This window comes from Agelaius phoeniceus, chromosome 7, assembly GCF_051311805.1.
Source record: "Agelaius phoeniceus isolate bAgePho1 chromosome 7, bAgePho1.hap1, whole genome shotgun sequence".
NCBI classification, from domain to species: Eukaryota; Metazoa; Chordata; class Aves; order Passeriformes; family Icteridae; genus Agelaius; species Agelaius phoeniceus.
In genome coordinates, this window is record NC_135271.1 from 47,316,036 (window position 1) to 47,340,260 (window position 24,225).

The following is a 24,225-nucleotide window of genomic DNA, read 5'->3' on the forward strand; positions in this document are numbered from 1 at the left end:
TTCTCTTTAGAGCTGAGTTTCTTTTCAAGCTGTGTAACACCACTTGATATTTAGTTTAGCTACTCAACCAAGCATCAGCCTTCAATGTATCCAAGGTGCAGAATGGTTGACTAACACAGACCATTTCACTTGTTCGGGCTTATTTACAAATACCACTTACATACTGCTGGCATTTATAATGACACCTGGGATGTTGCTGACACACCACTACGTTTGTAAAGTTGGAGTCTACAGGCACAGTGCATTCTAAGAAACGTGCTGGGGAATACACACAGCGTTTCCTTTGACTGTAACTAGAATGGTTACTTTGACTATATCCTATCTGAATAGGGAAAAAAGCTTCAGAAACAAGCTTTAGCAAGGTTAATCCCCCACTGATTTTCTTATCACTCAACACTATTTCACTCAATTACTTTTGTCAATGATTTTCTCAAAAAAATGCCTCCTGACCATATTACAGGGTTGCTTAAATTATACTGCAGAGACACATTCATGCATACACAGAACTTCATGTGTTTCTTACTACTGTTGCCTACTGAGTTGTTATTCCAAAGCCCACGACCTCTAAATACCACACATCAGTCCTAGAAACCTTGACACAGTGTTTGATGACAGAGAAATACTTGGTTTGGTTTTGTATATATACAGCCAGACTATAAGGCATTTACCTTACAGAGGAGGCAAAAATAGAATATAGATGATTTATTCAACTTTGCAAAGCCAAAGGAGTAATTTGTATTAACATGTCCCAAGCCTTGAAGTGTCCACAGCCAGTCTGGTTGGGGCTTGGAGCAGCCTGGGATAGTGAAAGGTGTCCCTGTCCATGGCAGGGGGTTGCAACTACATCACTTTTAAGGTCCCTCACAACCTAAACCACATTATGATTCTAAAACAATACAAAACACTGTGTACAAGCTCAAATTACTAGCAATTTGTAAAAAAAAGCTTGGATTCTTACGCAGAACTAATAATATAACTTCTAACCAAACAGTGTCAATTGTTCTAAATATGCTTGAAACAACAAACTGCTAAGTAATTATTCTATCTCCTCCCTCCAACCCCAAAATCATACTACACCTTCTGCCTGGGGTTTTCCCATTATTAACAACAAGAGGTTTCATTTATCTGCTTTTATCCAAAAATGTTGAAGAGCTTAACAAACATTAATTAAACCTCGCAACACTCCTGTGAGGTAGGTAGGTATTGTTATCTCTGCTTTACAGATGAGAAAACCTGAATTAAAAATTGTGATTTGCACCATTTCCCAACAGTAGTTTTACAGTAAAGCCAAGTGTAGAAGAAAGGAGCAGTGACTTGTATGTCCCTACTCCCAGCCACCACAATATGCATTCTCTTTCAAACCAGCAGGACTTTACTTGACACTTTGCCACACATGAGAAAAATATTCTGAAAAGCAGCATTAATTTATCATTAGCATCATCCCTTCTAAGAAAATACAGACAAATACATCTTTTACCCAGATTGTACTTCCATTATTTCATTATGAAAATGAGACAAAATTGTATCCTCTTCATCTGGATAGCTGATGAATTTCATCTTCAAAAGGAAAATCTACACTTCTTGAAACCATATGAATTGTTCCTCAAAAAACTGAATCCCTGATTTCCTCTTTTCACTTATGTTTCTTAACAATTCCTAAGTTCTTCCCTACTCTCTTAGCTTCTTTTCTCACTACTTCATGTTGTACTTTCCTTAATCCTACATCACCTTTTTCTTCTTCTTTATTTTTTTTAATGACAAAACAGAGGATTTACTTACAAACAGCACATCAACTACTACCTAGATGGGTCACATACCAATTTTTCCTGTCTCAAACTAGTCTCGCTTCCAACCTGTGTATGAACAAATCCTCCATCTGACAGTCCATAAAATCAAACACTCTTCTCTTTGCCCATTCTGCCATATTCCTCATTAGAAAACCTCCAGTCATTTCTTCAGTGTTTCAGAAGTAAAAGCTTCACAATTCTCTCCCTTTATTTTCCTTGTCTAATTGCCAGTTTCACTTCCCTGTCTATTTCCATGAATTTAACAAATCTGTCCTCTATAAAAGTGGCCATCTCTGATGTTTTGTAAACTAAGGTAGCACAATAAATGTTTCTGAATGGACATGGAGACAACTGAAGTTATAGAAACTTACTTTAAAATACAAGTTGATAAAAGACTTTTTTTTTGACAAAACAACTGTAAAATGTTTTTGAAGTCATATGATTTTTCTATGACTTGATTTCTCTTATTTTAGAATCAGCATGAAAAGTTAAACTAGACTTTTTTTTTAAACCACACAAGCTAGCACATCTTGTTTGTACTGCTTGCTCTAATGAAGTGAGCCTACACTTGCCAGTGCACAGTAAAAATAGGTAGCTCTGTTATTCATATACACTGCAAGCAGCATCTTGCAGGCTCTGAGAACTTGTTCTCATCATATGGAGGCTGCAATAAATGTTCAGCCACTGTTTTCTCCTTCAGCTCTCAAAATTACAGCTGTATTCTTTAAGCATTACATGTGATTTCTTGCACTTTAAAGCTTCTGAACTACTTGAATTGCAAGACGCAGAAGCTCTGCCCACAGACACTTTCTTGCTCCCACTTATTTCATGCTACAGCCAGAAAAGTACCAAATGCTACTTGTTCATGGGATTTGCTGGTCAGGGGATACAGCATCCCCCCAGACACACTGCAGCTGAGCAGGATCTCTATCTGCCTCTGCAGCACACAATCCCCATCTTCTCCTTTTTCATCACCCCTTAAAGGTGACCTTTCAGAAGAACCTGCCATACGAAGTATTTTATCCTGACAGCCTGAGAGAGCTGGGGGTGTTCAACCTTAAGAGGAAAAGGCTCAGGAGAAAGCTCAAAGCCCCTTCCAGTACTTAAAGGGGCTCCAAGAGAGCTGGAGAGGGACTTGGGACAAGGGATGGAGGGACAGGACCAGGGGAACAGCTTTACACATGGACAGAAGGCAGGGTGAGATGGGATATTGGGAAGGAATTCCTCCCTGTGAGGGTGGGCAGGCCCTGGCACAGGGTGCCCAGAGAAGCTGTGGCCACCCCTGGGTCCCTGGAAGTGTCCAAGGCCAGGCTGGACAAGGCTTAGAGCACCCAGGGATAGTGGGAGGTGTCCCTGCCCATGGCAGGGGGCTGGAACAGGATGTCCCTTCTAAATCAAACCATTCTGTGATTCTCTAGGTCTAGGAGCATGAAAAACCAGTTCAAGGAAAATTACGATTTTCCAACAGTTTTCTGCTGTTTAGTTGCCAGCACACTATTTAAATTCACAATTTTTACATTATTTCAGAACAAGTACAGAAATAAATATGCTATTTGTTTCCATTTTGAGATGACTTGCTAAAATTTTCTCAGTTTCTGCATGCACAAAAGTCAGGCGTTATTTAACCTCTGTAGGCACAAAAGGTTGCATTTTTCCTTTTTAACATCCACTAAGGTAACCAATTCCTCTGCATTCAGCCACTGAGAGAACCATCTCAAACCCTGCAGAAACTTCAGATATGCAGCAGAGATCAGCAAGTCTCATCATGAGAGGCTTCTCAGCACATTAATCTCACTCTCCACTACTGTCATTTACTTCTTCCTTGATTCCCAATGTTTTGGCTTTCCTTTTTTTTTTTTTAATTTTGGTGGATTCTTATCTCCAAAGTCACAAAAACTGCCACAGAACAAACACTCTCCAATGCTTAAAATCAGGTTGGAACCCACAGAAAATTAGTTTCAGTGAGACTCCTACTCTTTTGTGTTCTCCCCTTCAGATATATCAACCCTGTCTGCATTCTAAACAGTCTCTTTCCCCAAACAGTTTTATGGTGAAAGAATAGAAGATAAAATTGCTTCTGAAACCCTCTAACAACGAATTTTTTAACTTTTTCTTCCGTTAAAAACCCGTTTGCCTCCATAATAAATGCTTTGTGAGGAATATAATAAATTACCCCTCTCTGTGGTGTATGAAAATCTCGAGTGAAGCTTGGTTCTGCTCTTCTGAAGCCCCTCACTGGGCACCACCAGACCAAAGCTCGAGCACGAGGCTTTTGGGCATCAGAGCAACACCGGGAACATCAGACGCCGAAGCGTGTGTAGGTGTATTAGCAGTCCTACCATCCATCTGTCAGAAATCTTCGATGTTCCTGCACATCACCCACTGGCAGAGCTGTCTGCCAAGCAAAAATATTATGAAATGTTCATTATATCCTCAAATCTCCCCCCCTTCCCAAGGAGGAAATGGAAAAACCTGTCTCTCCACACACACAGGCTTCACATTCGTTACCAAGAAACGGCGAAAGACTTTCAAATTCACCCAGAAAGAAAATCTACCAATAGACCAGGACTGTGAATTTCGATTTATTTGAGCAAACTTTACTTACCAGAGGATATGCTGACTTTTAGTTCACATATATCTCATTTTTAAGGTACGTTAAAGACAGAGTTTACAATTAACTGAACAGACAGCGTACAAAAGGCTTTTAGAACTACACCATATGGTCGAGGGAAAGGAACAATCTGGACTATCCACATTTCAATCTGCAGGCTTGTCCACCTCTATAACACGTTGTATTGCTGTAATAAAATATTAAGATAGAATTTTAAAAGTGAAAATATCTATCTTTTGCACTACCAGGGAGCAAGGCATCTTACAGTCTAGCGCATTTAATAAATATTTTAACTTTTATGATTTTGGCTTGCTGAATCAGATATAGTCAATAAAATTCCCAATTCATTTTAAACTCTAGTTCCAGAAGGATATGGGTGGGTATTCATCTTATGCTTCAGGGAAATAAAAAATACCAGTTTATACGGGGTGTACTGGCAGCAGTTAACGTAACAGATGACACATTCTTGGAAATTAAATAAAAGCAGAAAGAAAATATCCATTGTTGCTCAGTGAAGGACTAATCACATGGTCACAGCTGGAACCAGTGTAAATCATTCATTAATAAAATTCTGTTGTAGTAGTCACTTTTTTCTGCTTTTCAAATGCCAATAGAAAAAAAGACCTCTTTCAATTCTTTTCAGAATGGAGACACTTACAAGTAATTCATAGTAACTATTAAACTTAATAAATCTTTACAGAAAAAGAAAAAATGTCTGCAAGGAAGGCATTGCTGGCACAAAGGAAAAATATAAATACTTCTCTATTCTACATATAATCCCAGAACATAGTCCAAGGAGATATATGCTTCCCTCTGTACCGGCCTGAATTCTGATCACACAGAATCCAAATCTTAAGAAAAAAATCACCTGAAGCCTCTGTAAGGCACATTTTAAAATGTAAAGAATATAAATGCAGCCTTGTGGGTCAGATCCCTCAATGTGAACTAGAAATCTGCACTAGATGAAATGCAGACAGTCCAGAGAGATCATGCAATACTCAAGTATTCCATGATTACATACTCTTGGATATAGGTATCACAGGCTCACAGCCAACTCTGCCCTGAGCAAGAGGTTGGGCTAGGTGGCCTCCAAAGAACAATCCCAATCTGAATTACCCTATGATCCCATGTTCTTTCACATTACAGATTTCTCTCTTGAGCTGTGACACTTTTCTCTTAAAAAAAAAAAAAAAATATATATATATATATAAACTACTTCAAGTTTTGTGTTTCATTGCCCCCAAGAGCAGGAAAAATCCCCACATAACCTGCACGACTTTGCAGGTAACGAGTTATGAAATCACAACAATCAGATCATCCACTGCAATTATTTTGAAAGCAACCTTCTGGTATCTAAATTCTGGTATATTCAGTGTCCTACTCACAACACCACAGGATAAGAGGCCTGTTTTTCTAATTCTTTCAAAGAAACTACAGAGAACAGGAAATACAGAGTATGCCATTTGATGCTGTAAACTGCCACAATATAAATTAAAGAGGATAGGTTTTCCTCCACTCCAAAAGGAAAAAAATCAAAACCACCCCACTCCTCATCATCTGGTACAAACACGGCAAGAACAGAGCATTTAAAATTGTCGAGAATTCCTTTAATTGAAAGGTTTCTTTGAATTTGAAAGCTAAAAATATATTATCTCCCTCCTTCTGTGCCTACTAAGCAGTCTGAGCAAAGACTTAAAGCACTCTGGGGCTTGAGAGGATATTTGGGTTTTACTGCCAAGCCTGCTAAGGACTTCCCAAATCTCCCCAAGCCAGGGACCCTGGGAACACGGCGGCGTAAGCCTCGCGCAGCCGGTGGGGACGCGCCGCCGCAAACTCCGACACACGCTCACATTTCCGCGTGATCAAAGGCTCGACTGCTCTGCTCTTCACTTTACTGCAGTTATTCCTACCTCACAGTGACATCCTCAGCAGAGGGAGATGCTTGATAGGAAACTGGTTGAAAAAAATATATAACCCACCCCCCCCCCCAGTTTTTGAGTAATTAACTTCAAGTGGGAAGAAGTGACAGTTCAAAGCACTGTCGCTGTAAGAGCATTACCAATAAGCAGGAGGAAATCACTACCTAAGAAAACCTGAATATGCAAATACATAGCAATTTTGTCAAATTCAGAAATAAAAACGCCCCTAAATATTGTGCTAATTTCTATTTTAACAATTATCTGTGTACTCTTTGTCAGAACGGGTAAAACCAAAAGGCCGGAAAGCAAATTAAGCATGCAGGTGCTACAGAAAAATCTAAAGCAACAGCAGAAAATATCACCTCTCACACATGTACAGGCCATGATGCAGACAGGCAGCTTTTCTATAAAATACCATTTTCTGCTCTTCTTCTCTACAAATAATAAACATACTGCCTTTTTGGGAACAAAAAAATGCAGTAACAGATCCTGACTGGCTAGGACACACAGGTGAAGTTTACTTCATATTGTTTGGTGATGCATTTCCATGTCAATAATTTATTTTATTTTAAATAAAAGCTGGTGAAAAGTGTGTCCAACCAATTCATGACTTTTGTCCAGGCTGAGCCCCTCAGCTGCTCCTCCCCAGACATGTGCTCCAGACTCTTCCCCAGCTTCATTCCTTCCCTCTGGACACACTCCAGCCCCTCAATGTCCTTGTCATGAGGGGCCCAAAACTGAACATAGTGTTTGAAGTGTGGCCTCACCAGTGCCAAGTACATTATTTTAATTGCTTCCATGCCTAATTGGCACTATCTGGAAGTTCCCAGCAGCCAGGTGAGGTCATTCAGGCCATTGGGTTGGCAGCTGTACATCCACCAAGCAACACCAGACACGGGGGCCCTCAGCTCCACACTGTTCCCATGGCCACTAACAATCAGGAAAGGCTAGCAGCATAAAAAAATACATCAAACTTCTGAAAATATACAACTATTAATCATTTTTTCTCATTAAAAACTCAGTACTCAACTCTAGGTAGACTGGCTCTTTCAAATGGAGTGTGACAGAGTAGGAAAAAAAAGCAGTATTTAGTTTAGCTAGGAAACATGTGACAGATATAAGCTAAAGTTAATGCTAGGAAAGCTAAAATTTATCTTTACTAATCCCTCTCACTGGAAACAATAGGACAGAATTAAAAATGACAAAGTTAACATGAGGAAGTACATTTGAGGGAGGTAGGGAAAAGGAGACAGAGGAAGCACATGAGGAAGGGCTGCTGCCACCTCACCTAGAGAAGAGCAATTTATTTCCATCAACTCTAAATCACTGTAATGACTTTTTCACGTAGACAAGCATCAGAATTTTTAATTTCAGTGACTATTACCTGTGAATGCACACAATAAACAAGTTTAAGCACTTACATTTCTGGGCTGATTTACATTTTAAAGTCAGAAGTAGCAGTCATCTATACCAAAAGGTAACGAGCAAGTTAATTTCTTTCATTTAGATCATTAAGGCATAAAAGTCCTCCCTACCATTATATAAATGAAAATAAAGTTATTCACAGAAAATAAATAAGTATTTCCCAAACATGCTGTTCCTCTGCAGCAGAAAAGAAGCTACTTCAGAAAGAAGGGTGCTGGGTGAGAGAAAGATAGTAAAACTGCACCAAGAGTGGATTTCACACTGCAGGGAGGAGCTGACTAATATTTTTGAAAGTCACAGAATAAAAAGAGGATGGGCTTAATCAAATAGCTGGCTTACAATTTAAATTTTTTTAAATTTGTATTATAACTTTGTAATTGTGTATTAAAATGTGACTCATATTAGGCAGCAAATAGCTTTTAAGCAAATGCTTTGCTCTCCTTAGCAAGAAAGATCTTCAACATCAACTGTAAATACCAAAGCTGTCTCTCATTCAAATGCTTTCAGGTTTGTTTTTTTTTCCTCCTGTTTTACTCAAAATATGCAGACTTGGATGCCTACAACTAGCACATAAACCAGAAATATGGCATTTAAATCCCTTCATTAAAAGTTGAGGCCTCAAATGGGCTGAAGACAGAAGCTGGAGCAAAGGCAACTACTCCTTCAACTGGGACCAGTGAGGATTTACTCCAAGGATCAAACTCCCAGAGCTTGGGGTGCCTCAAATTCAAGCCCTAATTCTTGCATTTCTAAGGTGCCACATTGCTGCTCTGATTTTCCAAGAGGTTGGTGAGGTTGCTTTGAAACACCAAAACCAAGGGGCGAGCTCACGTGCTGGGTACAGGGGGGGATGCTCTCAAAACGCTCACAGCGTCACTTTTCATCTTCTAAGACATAAATTCATGTGATCTTTGAACAACTATTTATTTCACACCAAACCAGATATCTCCCTAAAGCCTACCAATACAGCCTGCAGGCATATTTCTTAAATAAAAGTACTGAGTCCTTGTATACTTAAAATTTGCATAGCAAAGGGATGAATCAACTATCACAGAAGTAGTAACACTCTGCAGCAACTGCTTACCTCTTGCAGAAGAAAAAAAAAAAATGCCCTGTTTACAAGGTTTAGGTGGGACTCCACAAGTGCTTCTCTTCATGTTTCACAACTCTTGAGGAATCATTTTCTTACAGAATTCTGACAACTGCTGTTCAGTCTCTTCAAATGCACCAGTTATGTTCATAGAATTTATATTTTGCACGTGTAAACCTCCTTATTTGTAGATTTTATTTATTTCTGCCTGAAAGTTACTGGGATTGTACATATCATTTCAATTAAATTACACCAGTAAGGCAATTTTTTTGCTGGAATGTCCAAATAACTTTATGTACTAAATTTTTTGCTGCAAAAAGCAAAAAAAAAAAAAAAAATATATATATATATATATATATCTTTTTTGTTACAGAGATCTTCAGTTTTCACCAACCTGGCAAATTATCCCAGCAGCACCTACATTAAATGATCAGTAAAATAAATACAAGGTATTAGATAGGGCTGCATTTTACAATTAAATCACTTTAATTGCTTTACTGCCCTGTATTTAAGTGTTCAGAAAATAAGTAGCTATATTTGAAAACAGGTAATTAAAAAAATAAGGTGTGAATTCTGTAGAGTTGTTAGAGCAGAGGAGTAACTTTATTTTACCTGAAGAACCAGAAACAGGTAAGTAGTGGAAGAAAGCCCAGGATGAGAGATTCTGCTCACACCATCATTTGAGAAATATCTGAGGTTAAATTAACTCATTTTACATTAATGGATCATAACTAAAGCTTTGAAAAACCTGCTAGAGGAGATTTACTGAGAAACTGTGATGGAGGCTACCAACACATGATACATTATCTCTTGCAATCTAAAAATTCTTATCTACTACAGAACTGAAGATAAAATGCCACTTGGCTTAAAATTTTCTAAGAAAAGGCTGTTTTCCAGAAAAGCACGTGGCTGAAACAGGGCTACTGTTAACCAAAGACTCTAAAAAATACACCAGGTCTGCTTCTGCCAGCCTCCCTCGAGCTGCAGCGACTCACATGAGAGCTCCCAGGACTGGGCTCACATGGAATAATCTATATTACATATTTTGATATATAACAGCCATTGTATAATAATACTCTTTGTGACCTAGTTGGTGTTTATGAACAAGTATTATATGCATATGTATGTTTTATATAAGATGATGAACACACATGTCCCAGCTTTATAGTCACACTCCACATGAAGCCACCAGCACTGTCCCACACTGCCACAATGGGACCTCCTAAACAGAGCCATGACAATTAATGGAATTACAGCAAATGCTACCAGCTGTATTTATACTGGGGATAGCCTTACCACAGCTTTTAGAGACCTGCTCTGCAGCTCAGGAATTAGCTGCATCTCCTCAGCCCAGCTACTGTAATTTGTCATTTTGATATTTTGTCTTGCCTGGTGAAAAACTCCTCCCACTCTTATTCTTCAGTGGAGATAGCTCAGATTTAAATTGGCTTAAATATGGTTCAGGTAATATATACTCACAGGATCTCTTTTTTTCCCTAATGTTTTATTTAAATTTACCAAAACCAACTAGAAGGTCTTTAAGGCTCCTTCCAACCCAAATATTTTGTAATTCTGTGATAGGAAAATAATTGTTATTAATACTAATAATTATGTTTTTCTCTTCCATCCCCAAGTGGAAATTTATGGTTCCTTTGCTAAGCAGAAGTCAAACCTGATAACTCAAGGAGTTTCATATTAAGACTTCATGTTAACAACATTTTCCAGCTGAAAAAAAGAAAATACAATTTTACTTCTTTCCCCTCAAATTCAACTAATCCAAGGTCACCCACCAGCTCACCACATCTCCATCAAACATGGAATATTTGGCACAAGGAGGCTCAGACCTATTTTTTATCTTATTTTTTACTAGTTTTGCTGTACTTACAGGAATATGCAATGAAACATTGAGACTCCTGAAATAAAAAAGGTAAAACTTTAAGGAGCCTGCAAACATGTGCGTTAAAATACACATGGTAAAAATTCAACAATTATATATATGTATAGACACTATATATTTTTTAATTTATTACAAATTATACATAAAAATACTCCTATTCCGTATAAATTTGGTATTATAATTTACATTTTATTTTTATTTAAATCAAAGTTCTTACACCTGTGGTTTTAGGGAAGAGAGCAGCAGCATCCACTGTACCAGAATGACAGGGAAAATTCAATTCTAGTCAAATATTTCCTTTTGACTGAAGTGCAAATTGCCTGAGCTGAATGTGTATGAACTAATTAGCAAAGCAGGTATCCCCAAGCCGTGAGCAACTTCTCACTCCTCAGGCTACCCAACAGCAGATACTTCACCACTTTTAATGACCATCATCCCACAAGCAACCAAATCCTGTTTGGCCAACAAAATATGAAGATTATTTTCAGAGATGTTCTTAATGTTCATTAGTAATACTGAAGTGGAAGTGAGCACTCACAATATTTTGAAGAACTACCCTCACTTTTGTGCTGGAATCATCAGAGGTATGATTATGGCATGCGAATCCCTTTGGATTAAATGCCCTCATCAAAGCATCTTACAGGTACATTAAAAATTGAAAGGGCATAAACAACTCTGGCAGCTCAGAGCCTGAGCTGGTGATCTTTGCAATTCATAAACATCGACACTTGGGCGGGTTTGCAGGGGAATACAACCAACTAATTATTATCTTCTGCTTAAGGGCACGTACAGTGAGCTCTGCAGGTACTGCCACTGCTTTTAGCCTAATGTATTGCCTCTTCAAGTCTTTCAATATAACAACTCTCTGCTGTTCTCTAAAGCATTTCCAGTGTTACCAAACTGCTTTATATTCAAAGAGAACACACTGAACCTTCTGAAAGATGTTGCTTTGGAAGAAGCAGCAGTTACAAAATGTATGTGACTTGCAAACAGTCATTTCGTATTATTCACTAAAAGGCAAAACCATAGAGTGGTTTGGGTTGGACGGGACCTTAAACCTCATCCAGTCCCACCCCCTGCCATGGGCAGGGACACCTCCCACTGTCCCAGGTTGTTCCAAGCCCTGTCCAACCTGGCCTTGGACACTTCCAGGCATGGAGCAGCCACAGCTTCTCTGGGCACTTTGTGCCAGGGTCTCCTCACCCTCACAGGAAGGAATTCCTTCCCAATATCCCATCTGACTCTGTCCCCTGTCAGTGTGAATCCATTCCCCCTTGGTCACTCCATGACCATATAAAATAATCTCTCTACATTTTGTAGGTTCCCTTCAGATACTGGAAGTTCACAATTATAGCACCTTGAAGTTTCTCTTTTCCAGGCTGAAGAATCCTAATTCTGTCAGCCTTTCCTTGTAGGAGAGGTTATCCATCCGTCTAATCACGTTCACACAATTAGAACACAATTACTTAGCACACAATTTTTTGACAAAAATGTTAAAGCTTTATAAAATAAGAAAAAAGTACAAGTTGGCAACTTTTTACATATGCTACTTAATTTTTTAAAATTATTAAAACAACTTCCTCAATGACTAATTAAAAACAAAATCACCTTAAAATTCATCCACTATGAGTTTAGGCACTGATGGCATTAAAACAGCAGGTAATTTGGGATGGAAAAAGTATGTAAAGCATAATTATTCAAACTAGAAGACTTTTAAGTTCAATCATCCATGATAAAGAGAAGTTTAGTGACTACCAAAATCCCAGTCTTGAAATAACAGATGCAAGTGAGGAGAGAAACACCATCTACCAGCACCACAAGTGCAGCTCCTGGAGCAGCTGTGAATATGCACCTCCAGGTTCTTTCACTTCAATTTTGGACCAGCTGATATCAAGGTTTTGAGGTGCATTTAGTCATAAGCTTTGGAGAGTCTCAGCCATTCCAAAAAGACACTAAGAATTCTGTTTGCAATCATGTGGAAATGATCACTCCAGGCAATAGTTTGGGTTCTTATATTTCACTTCAATACAGAATATGGCCCAGTAAGCCTAACTCAGTATTTTCCACCCAGAACTGTCAACACCACTTTTATTTCTTCATATAAGGGATTGATAGGATTGGTAAGGAGCAGTTTCACTATTACAAATAATGAGGCGGCAAATTATAGAAAATGAAAACTTCCTGAGCAAACTAAAAGCCTCTTCAGACACTATTTGTAATGTTGTGTTATTAACTATTTCCTCACTAAATGCTTTTTTGTTTTTAATTTAGATTCACAGATATGCCAGGCTTCTAAATAAAACATCAGTTCAAAGACTGAAGACATTTTACACGTGGTGTTACAGCTAATGAATTTCCAAAGTTGAAAGAAAACATTGCAAAGAAGTTAGTTAAAAACAGTAGTGAGATTCTGTAAATAGATTCAAGTCTTCAAAAGAAAATCAGTCACTGCATGCAGCTTTAAAGCAGGTCTTTCAAGTTAGGATTAAACTAAACTGTTATTTAGTGAAATGACACTAAATAAAAACAGTACAAAAAGATGCAAGTGTAAAAACAATAATCATCATTCCCAAATACCCTGGGTTTGGTACAAGCATCTCTGCAGGTTCCAACAGCTCTGCTTGCAAGAGTGAGCTGGGGGCTCTGCTCATTTAGATTGTGTTTCCATGACTTGACTAGATATGCTTATTGAAAAATAAATAAAACAATCACTTCTTTGTGATGGGGAGCAGCATCAGGCACGTGAGTGGCCCACACCCAAATTACTGGCAGTCACACATAGGAAGTTATGCACAAGGTTAAACCAAAACCTTCTCAGTATTTGTTGCACTAACACTTGATGTGTAATCTTTGATGCCAAAATTAAATTTTTCTATTTATTCCTTGATCATAGAATGGTTTGGGTGGAAATGGACTTTAAAGATCATCTTGTTCCAAATCTCCTGCCATAGGCTTGGGACACCTTTCACTAGACCAGGTTGCTCCAAGCCCCATTCAACCTGGCCTTGGACACTCCCAGGTGCAGCCACAGCTTCTCTGGGCAGCCTGTGCCAGGGCCTCACTACCCTCACAGGGAGGAATTTCTTTGTTATAGCCCATCTAACTCTGCCCATATGAAGCCACTCCCTCTTGATCTGCCACTCCAGGCCCTTGTCCAAAGTTGCCCTCCAGCTCTCTTGAAGCCCCATTAGACACTGGAAGGTGCTTCTAAGGTCTTCCCAAAGCCTGAACCAAAACATCCCCTTAATTCACAGACTGATAGTAATTGGTACACTGCATACACGAAGATGCACAGCTGGTTACAATCACTGCAGAAACTATTGAGACATTCCCCCATTCCAATAATGCTTAGGCCTTCAGATTTCTTCCAGGGTATCAAAGCCCTAATAATAGAAAGGTTTGGGTTGGAAGGGACCATAAAGGTCATCTCATTCCACCCCCCCTGCCATGGGACATCTCCCACTATCCCAGGTTGCTCAGAGCTCCATCCAGCCTGGCCTTGGACACTCCCAGGAATGGGGTTCTCACAGGTTCTCTGGGCAAGAGTTTCAACAGCTTTTTTGCAAATCATTTCAGATGGAGACATCATTTCAGGTGAAGCAGAGCTGAAGACAGGTCAGTAAGAGCAGGATGTACCATTAACACTCAGTGGCAGCTAACAAGCCAGGTCCTTCCAAACAGCAAGACAAAGCTGTAAGTGTAGGGAGCAGCAGCATCCGAGCAAGTTTTAGCTGGCAGAGATTAAAAAACTCAGAAAAAAGCTTTAGCAACTAAGATAAAGATTTTCAGGAATGAAACAATTCTGCTGCCATCTGCAAATCCCTGTCAGCGCATCCTCAGTACCTGGACCAACTCGCTCTAGGTGTGTTTGCATATCTTTGAAACAACACACCTTCCCCTCCATGTCTGCAGACCCATCCTTTGATCTGCTGCAACGTGAATATAAAACAGCAGCAATCCTTACAAAGGAATGATAATAGCTCTCTGCTTTGATACCTATGGCAACATGACTAAAAACAAGCAATTCAAAGAAACAACTAATTCAGTTTAAAGTTATGAAGTTATGAGCTTTTTTTTCCTGTGGTCTTAAACTTATCTGCAAAGCTCTTTCATCCAATTTTGTAAAGAAGTGTAAGTAGCCATTCTGAATTGATTATTACAACTTCAGGATGAGTGACACTTGACTGAAAGAGTAAAAGGATGTCAATCTCCTTTGTTTTCATTTTCAAAGAATGAACAGGAAAATATTTTTTCCCTGTATGCTCTTCTATGCAAAAAAGAAAGTTACAGACTGTGGTTTTGGCCCATGGTCTTGGACTCCATTCTCCTTCCACAATGACTAATACATAGAAATACTTAATCTGGTAAAATTCTTCAGCAATCTGGACAATACAAACTGAACAAAAAGCACTATTTGACTGAAATAAAGTCATTCCTACCCACAGAATGTCTGCAGGTCCAATTCACCTGTAATCTATAATTTCCCAGTGCCCAGAAGTTACCAAAATACCATATGGCTCTTCTTTACTGCAGCAATTCAATACATTCACAGATGCAGGCATTCACTCTTTTTTTTTTCCTTTTTCTTTCTAAAATTTATGTTTGAATCTCAGCAACTCATCTTGTGCCATAAAATGTTTATGGTTTCAACTTATATGGAGAATCCAGCAGCCTTCAGAGATCGAAGGGCCATTCTCACTGTCAAAACTGGAAGCTTCACAATGATAACTTCATTTTCATTACAGCTTTACAAAGGATATAGAAATACACAACTCTTTTAGCTGCCAATAGCCTCACAGACTAAAAACATGCAACCCCAACCAGTAAGTTTTTGCTGACCACAGGACACACAATTAGGTTTTGTCAAATGCTTTTAGGACTGTACCGTCACTTATGTGTTTTTAAGGCTGTAATTAAATTGCCAGAAAACTACATGACAAAACGCAGCTTGTCTGATTAAAAACTTTAAAAAAAAAAACCAACCCACCTTTATCTTCTTTCAGTACAGCAGATGAAAGCATATTTTAAGTCATTATTTCCTCTTTAGGCTTCCCCCTCTACATGCAGGGAGGGGTTTTAGTTTCCATTCTAACCTGAGATGAACCAGTCAGCCTAGAAAGCTCATTCAGTGCTACAAAACTACCACACTTTAAAATCCAGGTTTATTGCACAACTTGGATGCTACAGGTGAGCCGGGATCAAGACTTTTGCACAGGCTGCCTCAGTGAGAATATTGCTTTCTACAGGTCCACATCCCTGTGTGCTACAAGGTAAGCCAATAAAAGTTAAATATCTCTAAAGTGAAGGGATGTATATAAATAAAAATACATACTTCTATATCTTTGAGCCCATTATAAGCAATATATTCAAATTGTTTGTAAGTGTGCCCATAACACATGCTTAGAATTGCTCTGCTCTAAGACTGTATCTATGAAAAATTTAAAAAAAACCACAAAAACAAACCCCAACAATAAAAGATACAAGACAGAAAATTGGCATTTTAAGATTTACTACTGCAAGATGTATTCTGACTACACCAGGGTCCTATCAAGCACGTTGGCCCAGTTGAACTGGCAGGTTTCAGTTAGCACCCATCCAGCTGTTGTTTCCCAGTAAACATCTGAGTAACTACAACAGCATTGTCTCATTAAGAAAACAAAAAAAAAAAATTAAGATAGTGTCACCAAGTAAGCTGAAACAGTGAGTTAATGACTGACACACTGGAAATCACCTAGAAATAATTATTACCTGTTTACCGTAATCCTGTGAAATTTCCAGTAGATAATATTCAAATTTAAGTTGTCAGAAAAAAAAAAACCTATCAGTCTATGTATAAACAGATATGAGTACATACCATGTATCAGTTCAAGGTCTGCACTTGCCTTTTCTTCTGCATGGGGAAAGCATGAGAAAGGGTTCTAGTTTTAGTCTCTGAAGTGCATTCACAGCAGTAACCACACGATGCAAGTGTCTGTGCTCCTTCCTCACCGCTGCTGCTTGAACTCAGGGTATTGCTGTGCTTTGCTCTAAGACATATTCCTGAGATTTTAAAGTACTGTGTTTTCATAATTCAGAAAAAATAAAGCTTCTAGCAGCAACAATCTGCAGAGCAGGAGAAAACTGCAGAATATCAGAATTATTTTGATTGGAAGGGACCTCCAAGAACAGCTTGTTCCAATCCCCTGCCACAACCAGGGGACACCTCCCACTGTCCCTGGTGCTCCAAGCTCCATCCAACCTGGTCTTGGACACTTCCAGGGATCCAGGGGCAACCACAGCTTCTTTGGGCACCTTAGGCTGGGGCCTCCCCACCTTCACAGGGAAAAATTTCTTCCTTTCCTGGTGTTGAATTAAGCTTTATCATTCGTAAGCCTCCAATAATTTTGAAAAATTAGGTAGGCTGACACCAACCCTCTATTTTTTTTACACTTAACAATAACACTTGGGTGCCAAAGCCTGCACAAGGAAATCAGTAACGTTTATGGAGTCACTCAGCTGCACACTGAAGTGTGAAATGAGTCACAGATGGAGAAGTTGTGTAATCCTACCCAGGATTACACCTGGAATAATGAGACACCTTGGAAGTTGGTCACCTCCAAGGGCAGCACTGGTGGTGTCCACCTGACCTGCACTCACCCCAATGAACAACCATTTGCCCTCAGTCTCGTGACTGCTTTGCCTGTGCTCAGGGTATTTCTGTGCCTGTGCTTCCCCAGTGCTCCACACCAGATGAAATTGTGCATAATTGAAGTATTCTAGAAAAAATACCCAAGTAACTTTCAGCTCCATTTTCAAAGGAGAAGGTGAAAATTCCATGGAGTTGCAATGAGACTTGGGCACCTGAATGTTTGAATCATTTGAATGGCAGTTCAAAGACTCAAAGTTTTGAAAACCTTACCCTATGTAATGCAAATCATAGACGGCTGCACATTAGTAGGAATTCAAAACATACAATTTCAACAATTTATGGTAAAAAAATTACACTGTATGCAATATTAGTGTGAACTATATTTCTTTTTTTCCTCATCACATCAAATTCCCTCATTTGGGAGACAGAGACACTGCTCTCCCCACATGAGGCCGCTTGTCCCCAGCTCAGAACAGGGGTGTCCTACCTGTCCCCTTCCACCTGCTGACACACACCAGAACACAACACTCCTTTATGGTAAGGTGACTTCCATCTCTGCCCAATTCATGAGGCTACTTCTGTGCAAGAAGCAGCCTCAGAGGCATCACAGCTCTGGCAAAATCCCCCAGTGAGAAAGCACTGTGGTGGTTGTAAGCAATTTGAGAAAGAAGGAAGGGCCTGGAGTTTGTTGCTTACTCCTGTATCTCAAACTTAATTAAATTTGAAACATGGCAGAAATTAGGACACAAACAAATAATTAAAACATTAATCATAAATGAGTTCACAGCTTAAAAATATAGAGTCCTTGGCACGGATTTCATGTGAGTAGCTGAAAGTCTGTTATTTCCTGTAGCACCTACTCTTCTGGTAAATTCAGTACAGGTTGTCTGATGAATTCAGAAGTTACTGGAAAAGAAAGGGGAGAAGAGAAGGAATGGCACTGACACACCCTATGTCACACCACTTGTTTCTTTAAACAGCCCAGGCTTAGGGCAGTTTTAGAGGCACAGAAGTTATTATTTTAACTTGAAGATACAACCAAATTTATTAATTCTCAGTGTGAAGGAAACTAATTCTCCCCACCAAAACTATAAAATACAATCTCATTTCACTGCTGACTACCATTAGTTTGAACATATGTTGATTTTTTGGGGGGAGGCAGCACAGTGGTAAATAAGTATACATCTGAATGGCCAAATATTTTTGGTCACCCCTTTCTATTTTGCTGTAGGTCCCAGCTGTCACTTAGGTCTGTCACTCTTTTGCAGCCACATGAAGCCAGTCTACTTGAAGTACAGGTGCAGCCTAATTGTTAGCAGACATACTTCATTCATGATCTTAACATCTCCCCTCTCTGCTGCAACCACATGAATCCAGGCTTTGATTGAAAAGAGAAAAAGAGAAATCAAACATGTTACTAATTGTGTCTTGAAAGAAAGATTCCTTTGATTCCCAAAACCTGTAACCTTGTCAGAGTTACCATGTACTGGAAGTACAATGTGAACCATGCCATCATTTCAGGGCAAGCAGAGTAAAAAAATCATTAGCAGACGTCTAATAACACCAAGAATTTCAAACCCATCAAGCCTCTCAAACACAGAATTCTCTCCCCTTTTCCTCTAACAAACACACCATATTTATCAGAAGCATTATTACCTGCATTCATAACTGGCAGCAGTAAAATACCAGGTGGTGCTGCTTCAGAGCTCTTCACCAAAGCAGTCTGGGAATCTTGGCTGTGGATCTCAGTGTTGAACAGTATTTCTTCCAACCCATCCTATCTGCTTCAGTCCAATGGACAGATTTCAAAGTGTGATTTTCCTGAGTGTAGTAGCATTCTTCAATCTAAATAGAGTTGGGGGGAGAAAAGAAAAGAGAATTTGAGCTCATCTGGTCTAACTTTCCAACTGTTTTAGGCTAAGAAGAGGCTAAACATTGTCCAGATGGGTTGCAGTCTCCCCATCCCTGGAAGTGCCCAAGACCAGCCCTGGATGGGGCTTGGAGCAACTTGGTCTAATGAAAGGTGTCCCTCCTCAGGGCAGGGGGTTGGAATTGGATGACCTTTAAGGTCTCTTCCAACCCAAACCATTCAGTGATTTTGTGAAGAAGATCCATCCAAATACTGCCCAATACTACACCACACAAATATTTATCCAAATACCTTCCCTTAGTCTAATAATGCCTATGAAGACAAACCACACATGACATAAAGGCAAACAGGAGATCCCACAATCATGGACCTCCAGAGAGTGACCAGTCCAAACCCTCTGCCCAAACCAGGGTTCCCAGGACCACCTCCAGTTCTGAGTATCTCCACAGATGGAGCTTCTGAGGGAAACTTGTTCCAGCGTTTGGCCACTCACAGAAAAAAACCTTCTGATTGTAACAGAATTTCCTCTATTTCAGTTTGAGCCCACTCATCTCAAGGCTGAACTGTCCCAGCTCTCTCTGCCTCCCCCTCGTGTCACCCCTGTATTCTCACAGTGGGGTTTCCCACCCTGGTTTTCTGGCTCAACTGCAGTGTTCCTGTATTTTGATGACTAAACTATGTGACTAACTGCAGATGTATTTCTCCAGCATTCCTTGCATCATCTGACAAATAAAGCAGCAAAAATTATATCACAATGAAATTGCTGATTAAGTGGGCCATGAACACATTGGGGAACCTCATGGTGTAGGCCTTTCTCATCTCATTAAAAGTTACACTTTAAGCAACAGGACATTTTTAATATTTTCTGTTTCAGCTACACACAACCTCAGTTTTTATATCAAAATATTGCATTGCAAAAATTTAATGCTTCAAAAGAAATTAGTTAAATATAGCAATAAAGGCCAGACACACAATCCTATAAAAAAAATCAGCTTTGTCTCACAAATCCTTCTATCACAAAACCATAGTGACCAGCATTTATTTTTATTTTTAGCTTTTAAGCTTTCACTGATGGAAGTCCAAGTTAACCTTTACTTTATTTTGTCCTGGACTAAATCCACTGTGACATCCTTTTTGCCCTTTTAAATACAGAAATTTCTTGGAAGGCTTCCAGTACTTTCAAATAAACACATTTACAAGATATGCAACAATTAACATGAGTGGCTCTAGAGGCTCCTGAGACAGCTCTGAAGTCCCTATGATGTGATGTCCAGATATGTTTATATAACTTTTTTTATTTAATAGTTACTTTCAGAAATCACTCCTTTACCATCTTTAGCAAAGTGGGTGTGAACTTTCTACTCCAAACAACAAATGATATGGGAAAGGAGAAAAAAATATGAAAAAAAAGCAAAATGGCATTAAAAAGGCAAAAAAAAATTGCATTAAAACAGTACAAGTTTATGCTTAATGATGTCTAAAGAGCAAGCTGACTTTGAGGCACACTGGAAATGACCATTTCACCCTGTAGCTGGTTGTGCTGGAGCCAGGGGACAACTGCACTAAAGATCAGAAGATTGTGATGTTTATGCACCTACAAGCTGACATCTGTCCACTTCTCAATCACAAGTCTCACTACATGTTTCTACTTATTTCTCAAAATTACAAGGCTTAGGACAATTTTACTTCCGTTTTCACAGAAGAACTTGAGATTCTCAACAGCAGCAAATTTGTGAGAGCTTCCAGTCAAAGCAGCCAAAGATATAAAGCAGATACAGGATGAGAGGATATTTTTCAAAACAAATAGAAACTGGCAAAGTTTGAGGACTTTTACTGTTGGATACTATGGGAACAAGTTAAAATTGCTCCTCAATCACCTGCAGTTATCTTCAAAAGTTTCTGGAAGTCAGAAAAGCTCACAAAAAACTATCAAGTGCCAGCAGAGAGCTTGAAACCTATGAAAGAAGTTTAGCAATTAAGTTATAAATTAGATTTTTTTTATTAGCTTGTTTAATGCATAATTAAGTCAAAAATGATTCAAAAAAGTTTCATCCTACCTGAAAACAAGGGATGAACAATTCTAAGGATCCCTTCCAGATAAAATTATCTATTTATTATATTACTGCAATCACAGTAAGATCAACACAGTTGTGTTGGAAATGGAAGCAAGTAGATGAAAAGATGCTTCCACATCAGTGAAGCAGCACAGAGGTCCCAGACTGTTTGTTCCATGCTAAACCTCAGTGAGGAATAAAAATGTTCAGAAGTAGCTGACAAAAGCCCAAATAACACTCCCAACTCCCTACCCAGACTCTTGTGCTGAGAAGTTGCTCAGCCCAGTGTTTTAAAGCACACAGATTTTAAAAAATTATCTGGGAAGCAGTCAAATACTATTTTTCTTTAATAGCTACATACACACTGTGGCTCTTCAGCCAACTGGCAGAAACATTAAACCCCCAAACTTTTATCGTTTTCACAACATGTAGAAGTTATTTTTTAATTTTTCATGACTTTAAGAAGTACAACTAAACAGAGCACTACTGCAATTTTCTAATTATATTTTCGCAAGTTTTTAATGTCATAATTTAAATTATGAACTCTTTATTTCAAGATGATTAATTAGAATATGTTCCATTTGGGGAACAAGAGTTCAATATCCCACTATCAATTAAACAAAATGCACTCCTTTAGCTTAAGATTAAAAACCAAAATGCAGCCAAAAAGTTTCTTCCTTGTATCTGTCAGATCACAAAAGCATCCAATACAGCAGGATAAGGTTGCCAGAAAACCCTAACACTTTCAAAACTATATTATTTAGTGCAGTGGCTTAACTCTGAAGCTGCACCAGAAATGACATTCGAGCTTTGGACAGTAAGCCTTTTTGCCAATGCATTTCTTGTAAAGTCAACAATTATAATTTATTCTGATCCTTTGTGTCATCATATTAGTAGTTATTTTTTCTGCAATCCCAGAGCAGCAACAAATAATGCCATAGAAGAGGACTGATATAATTACAGGCTGAAAAAGATAGGCCAGCACCCTTACACTCAAAACTACCCTCTGTGGCTCCTTCATACCCCATATGTTGCTAATAAAACTGTTTGAATCATACCTAGGAGACAGTTTTACTGATATTGTATCAGGTCCCTGGGTTCTTTGTATGAGATACGATGTCACCAGCACTATAACTATGCAAATTCTGTGATACAGGATCCCACTGGACACAATATTACATACGTAATTCGCAGTATGAACCTGGGCATTAACAATAATTCTAGTGTTATATAAATGAAACCACTATGTTTATTGAAAAGCTCGCCACACAACATCAAAATCAAATTTAGAAAGCAATAAAGAGCAACTGACGTGCTCATAGTAAAGATGGCAACATTGGTATTTTTCCCCAAACAATGTAAATTTTGCTTTGTGTTCATGTGACAGTGCTTTACAGAAACTTTTGGCAGTGACACTAAGCAAATGCAACTCCATCAACAACATTAATAAATTACTTTAAATAGGAGCCTACAGAGTCCCACTTTTAGGAACAACCATGTGATATTCAGCAAGAATCACTGTATTCACATACAAATGGGATTCTCAGCTTCTGCTACTAATCATGGACTAAATGATAGAGACTAACAATGGCAGCAGTGAGAAACCAACAGCTTGGAGATATCAACACACATTGTGCTGGAGCACCTCAGAAGAATCATCTTGTGGTCAGGAAACACCTGTGCCCCAGTCCTGCATCAGATCTCTGTGTGACCTCAGGCAAACCAGGCTTCATCCCAGCTGGCAGCATGTGAAACAGGGTCCCTCATCTTTTCCTGCTTGGCTCTGTGGCCACTGCTTTATGCACACCACATACACCTGCAAAAAGGCAGGGCAGAGATATTAAGATCAGTGTAGGAAGAGACAGGGAGGTGCAATGAGAAACCTGACAGCACAGGCAGCTTGATGCACATTCCTCTAACCATGTTTCCAGTGATCTCTTCCCTCCACTATTAATTTATTGGTTTGCTGCAGGTGAGGAGTGCTAGAGCTTGTAAGGAGTCTATTTTTGAAAGAAATCAGAAAAAAGGGAACAGGCTGGCATGATAAAGTGAGTCTGGGAAAGAGCCAGACTGAAGAGACAAAAGGATGCTATTTTGCCAAGGTACCATGCGAATTAATAAATCAGATCATTTTATAAGGTAAATTGTACAGTAAATCTGTATTGTAAATTGTCTAATACATATGGGGAAAGCCACAGCTCAGTAGTCCCTGTTAATATTTTTAATGGCTTCAAACACAGCTAGAAAACAAATGACACACAGCACAAGCACCTAAGGAGTCTCACTCTGAGAAGCTCCAACTTTAAATAACTGATGGAAGGAAAACAGAGTTGTAACCAGGCACTCAGAAAGGAAGATAAAGAAGTGATTGATTCCTGTCACTTGTGCGCTTCCACTACCATGCCAGCTTAAGCAGTAACTTCTCAAGTTTTCCACCAGTCTCTGTGCAATACAAAAACTACAACAGTTTTATTCTCTTTAAAAATCAATAAATAGCAGCTTAGGTGACATCTGACAAGGCAGAAAGCTCACACTTCTTCCCATCAACATTCTGCCCTCTGGTATTGCTGCTACATTTTATCATCATGCAGTTCAGAGAGAAATATATACCTATTCCCTAAGTTTGAAAAAAACAACCCCCTCCTTCCCAAATATGGCCCAAAGCTGTTATGAAGCAACTTATTTTTAGCAAAAGCACTTATGCAGATACTTAATTTTAATTAATAGTCTCACTGACTTCAACATTTGCACAGCAAGACAACTCCACGCTTCAATTAAAGCCTGCACAGAAATGCTGTGCTGATTCATGGCCAAAAGCATGACAGGAACATCATTATATAAAATGCTCATAAAATTTAAAGAAAAAAAATGTAACAGGATCCTCACCTTTAAACAGAACATTAGACACCCTCTAAAACTCACAGCTTGAGCACAACTTGCAGGT

General features: G+C 39.0%; 1 protein-coding gene across 18 annotated transcripts in view; it reads right to left on the reverse strand.

The window, feature by feature from the left end:
- Window positions 1-24,225, reverse strand: part of QTMAN (queuosine-tRNA mannosyltransferase) — a 318,519-nt gene that overhangs the window by 277,190 nt on the left and 17,104 nt on the right. For 17 of the 18 annotated variants that reach the window (XR_013183108.1, XR_013183107.1, XM_077181758.1 and 14 more), the window contains exon 3: window positions 19,014-19,202. The exons of the other annotated variant lie outside the window; for it this stretch is intronic. The gene's annotated coding sequence lies outside the window, so the exon portion shown is untranslated. The remainder of the gene's footprint in view (window positions 1-19,013; window positions 19,203-24,225) is intronic. 18 annotated transcript variants of the gene reach the window in all.